The 4,625-nt window shown below is 43.8% G+C and overlaps 1 pseudogene; it reads right to left on the bottom strand.

Moving 5' to 3' along the window:
• Positions 1 to 1,227: 1,227 nt before the first annotated feature.
• Positions 1,228 to 3,550, bottom strand: LOC102500293 (nucleolin-like; annotated as a pseudogene).
• Positions 3,551 to 4,625: the final 1,075 nt, after the last annotated feature.

Here is a 4,625-nt window from a genome sequence, read left to right as displayed (position 1 = left end):
TTCCTTGACAGAGAGCATGTTGTATGGGAAGCAGATCGACTAGACTAGGCCTGACTATTTGCAGGAGATGGCCCCTTCATGTAGGCTTCTCCTGCAGTAGCAGGAAGGGGCATGGCCACCAGACACAGCGTCTATTGATCCTGAGAAACTCTCAAAGCATTTCTGACTACCACCGGCGGTACATGAGAACGTTTTCCTGTTTTCGTTCCAGTGCATCATCTCTTTCTACTCTGGATGATGGTCTCCCTTTTCTTGGTTCCTTTATTCCCATTGCAGTACATGTCTGGGCAGTTGCTTCGAGAGGAACAAGAAGAGGGATGCCAGGCTGTGGGGGTTTGCGTTCAGAGGAGAGGTGTTCTGTAGGGGAAAGTGGTCCCAAGGGCAAGGAACGCAGCTCTTGCTGGGGGCCCAGCAGGACCCGAGGCTCTGCTTCCTTTTTTTGGTAACAAGATAGTGTCTCAGGTTCCACTCTCTCATGGTCTCACTGTTCCACAACCACTACAATACCTATTGTCCTGGCCAAAGTGAACTAGGTTTTGCAAACACTCTGTGAGTCTTGGTTAAACTTAGAAGTCTTTATGATGATTTTTTTTTTTTTTGTTACTGTCTTTTTCTGTCCTCATTGAGTTTGAATTGGTCCTTCAGGTCTGGGGCTTCTTAGTGTCCCCCTCACCCCCCAGAGTTTAGGACTTTTAAAAATTTGTCCTAAAGTAATTAAAACAAAGATCATCATCATCATCATCATCATCATCATCATCATAATAAAGAACCAAACTATTTGTAGGGAATAAATGGTTTTGTACATGGGATAAAACGATATGAATTCAAAACTTACAGATTAGGGTTCGCTCTATCACTCATCTCTTTAAAAAGTTTATATGAATATCCAGTCAAAACCAACAAGAGTACCTCCCTGAAATGTTATTTCTACGGCTTTCCAAGTAGACCACAGGACGGCACACTGTGTTGGAATGTCCTCAGAAGGCTCTGTCAGTGATCAGGTAACAGAGTAAAAACCTCAGCGTCCTTTCTTTCAAATAGAAGAGGGAAGACAGCGGGACAGAGAAACTACTCAAACTTCGTCTCCTTTCCTTGTACCTTATGGTTTCCTCCTCCTCTGCCTCCTCGGAAGCCACCTCGGCCTCCAAAGTCTCCTTGGCCTCTGCCACTAAATCTACCTCTGTCCTTTCTTTCAAATAGAAGAGGGAAGACAGCGGGACAGAGAAACTACTCAAACTTCGTCTCCTTTCCTTGTACCTTATGGTTTCCTCCTCCTCTGCCTCCTCGGAAGCCACCTCGGCCTCCAAAGTCTCCTTGGCCTCTGCCACTAAATCTACCTCTCCTGCCTCCACCTCAGCCTCCAAAGCCTCCTCTGCCTCCACCTCGACCCCGAAGCCACCTTCACCCTTAGGCTTGGCCCAGCCCAAGGTAACTTTATTTCCATCAACTTCACCATCTTCCATGGCCTCCTTGGCAGCTTTGGCGACTTCCTCACTGTTGAAGTCTACAAAACCAAACCCTTTGGAGAATCCTGTTTCGCGGTCGATGACTACCCTTACACGAATAGAACTGTCAAAAGACTCCTTTAATGTCTCTCTGGTAAGTGTCCTCAAACAGACCTTTGACAAACAGAATTTTGGAGGGCTCTGGACTTCTTGCATTAGGTGATCCCCTGGGTCCTTGCAGCTCCAGCCTAATTGCTCTGCCTTCAATTTCCTTTTTATTACAGGAATTTAAAGCCTCTTTAGCATCTTCAAATGAAGTAAATTCTATAAACACATACCCTTTAGATTTGCCATTTGGGCTCTGAGGCACTTTGATAAAAGTTGCCCTCTTAAATACTTTTGAAGTGTTTCTTCGGTTGCATTGTAGGAGAGGTTGCTCAAAACCAGAGTTTTTGATTCACCACTCTAAGCGCTATTCTTTCCACCTCTATAGTCTTGATTTTGACCTTTCTCTGCAGTGTAGCATAGAGAAATGGATTGCCCATCCATCTCAGTTCCCTGATCTTCTTCAAAGGTTTTTTTGGCATCAGCTTGTGTCTTAAATTCAATATAAGCAATCCCTTTACTTTTTCTATCTTTGCTGATTATTCTGATCTCCATGGCATCTTCAAATACTTCTTTTAATTCATCCTGAGTGACTTGGTAGGGGAGATTTTTGGCCAAACGTGTTTTTGCATCTCAATCTTTCTTATTGTCTTTTCCTTTTGGTTTCTCTCGTTTAATTTCATTGCTAAAAACTTCTAAACTGGAGGGATCAGCAGTTAGCATAATGGCTATGTTGCTGGACTCACATGTAGTCGACCGCGGTTTGAGTCCTGGACCCGGTGGCTTATACTCATGCCGGGCATGTGTGCCTGCATGCCCAAAATCCTGAGAGGAGAATGGAGGAGAATGGATTGTGGTGTGGCCATCCCCTGTGTGTGTGTGTGGGGGAGATTTCTCGTGTTCTGTCTCTCTGTCTCTCTCTCTCTTTCTGGTGAGCGCATGCGCCCTATAGCAAAAACCTCTCAAAAAAATTTATAAACTGGGGAGTTTCAAAGCTTTTTTTAGATCTTCAGCAGATTCAAAGTCAACATAGCCAAACTTTCTAGATGTACTGATTCTGACATCCGCAACGGCAAGATCATGTCTAGCAAAAACATCAGTAATACCAGTTTTTAATTCAGGAATAGATTTATTATTGTTCAGGTTTCCAAGAAATAGATGAAAAGATGTAGTTGGTTCTGTGGCTTCCACCTTCTGTTTCTTGGCCTCAGGAGCGGCTTTCTGTTTGGCCATTTCCTTCTTTCGCATTCCAGGAACTTCTTTGACGTATTCTTCTTCCCCATCTTCCTCATTGTCTTCCTCATCCTCATCTTCATCATTCTCTTCATCTTCGTCTTCAGCCACGGTCTTGGTTTTCACAGGCATAGCTTTTGCAAGAGTTTTCTTTCCTTTGACTGGTGTGGTGTCCATAGCTTCATCTTCAGACTCATCTTCCTCATCCTCATCTTCACCCTCCTCGTCTTCCTCATCCTCCTCCTCGGAGGCTGGGGTGGCAGCTGCTGCTTTCATCACTGCTGGCTTAAATTCATCCTCATCATCTTCCTCACTGTCATCTTCTTCCTCCTCATTGCTGTCTTCCTTCTTGGCATTCTTGCCATTCTTTGCCCCCTTGGCTGGGGTGGCAGCTCTTTATCAGGAGTTGCTACCAAGGCTTTGCCCAGTGTGGCTCCCTTCTTGCCAGGTGTTGTGACTGCTTTGGCTGGTGTGGCAGTCTTCTTGGATGGTATGGCAGCTGCCTTTGTGCCTGGGGTGACTGCTGCTTTCTTGGCAGGTGTGGCAACTGCAACCTTTTTTGTTGGAGAAACTACCACCTTCTTTGCTGGAGTTGTGGTGGCCTTCTTACTTTTTGCTGAGGGATGATAACCTCTTCTTCACTGCTATCATCTTCTTCATCTTCTGACATTTCCTCATCTTCACTGTCTTCTTCTGTCTCCTTTGGGAGGAGCCATTTTTTGGGGGGGGTCACCTTGATTTTTACCAGCCTTAGTGAGCTTCACCATGATGGTGGCTTACAATAGCAGAGTGTGTGGTGGGTGGGTGATCCAGATGAGTCTTGAGGAACTCCAGCGACATTGTTGGTGGCCGTGAGCACTGAAGATCCCAGAGTGCATATGCTTGGCTGCCAGCTAGAGCTTGAGACTCTTTAGTGGTTTTCATATTTCAACAAATATGAACTAAGCATTTACCAAGTGTCAGTCAGAAGAGGAAGAAAATGAATCTGTTCTTGACAATTTTCTGCGTTTACTTCCATGTTCACCTGTCATTTATTCAAGTGACAACTCTTTATTGAGTACCTACTTCATGCTATCCATTGGTGGAGGCATGGGAATGTAGAAGTGAACAAAATAGACATTTTCTAGCTGAAATATTGCAATGTTCTAGAAGAGGGAGATAAACAATAAATAATAAACAAACAGGATATATCCCGTGTTGAATACTATGGAGAAAAATACTGCAGGAATGGGAAGTTGGAATGTTAAACAAGGTGGTCAGAAAGGCCTCTCTGAAAAGGTGATATATAATTTAAAAACAGAATAACTGGAGTTCTCACTCTGTCTGGAACACATCAACCCCAGTCTTCATGACAATTCACATCTTACTTGTGCTGTAAAACCAGACATGCATGATTGTCAGGTTTATATCTATACTAACAAGTTATTTGTTGTTTATCTGAAATTAATATTTAACTGGATGTCCTGTGTTTTATCCGACCACCTTAGCACTACAATACCTCTCCCGAGCTTGAACTATTCCATCTCTCTTACGAACTACCATGTCACTCACTTTCTGTCTTAAGGCACCGTGGTTCCCCCTCTGGTCTCACAGTTACATGGAGACATATTTTATCACCTCATCCTCAATGGAAGCATTTTGAAGTCAAACTTCACCTGATTCATGTTTTTATCTTCACAATGCGCAGCAGAGAACTGGCACTTAGTAGGTGTCCCTATATTTGTTTAATAGAGGCACAGGGTGCTTATATAGACTTTGAAATGAGAACATTTGCTAAATGGACAAGTTTTTTAGGGAAACAGCCTTACTTGAAGGCAGAATTATCTGCCTCATACAGTTTGT

The sequence above is a fragment of the Tupaia chinensis genome, unplaced genomic scaffold, assembly GCF_000334495.1.
Source record: "Tupaia chinensis unplaced genomic scaffold, TupChi_1.0 Scaffold000317_1, whole genome shotgun sequence".
Classification (NCBI taxonomy): domain Eukaryota; kingdom Metazoa; phylum Chordata; class Mammalia; order Scandentia; family Tupaiidae; genus Tupaia; species Tupaia belangeri.
This window is presented reverse-complemented; position numbering and strand designations above follow the sequence as displayed.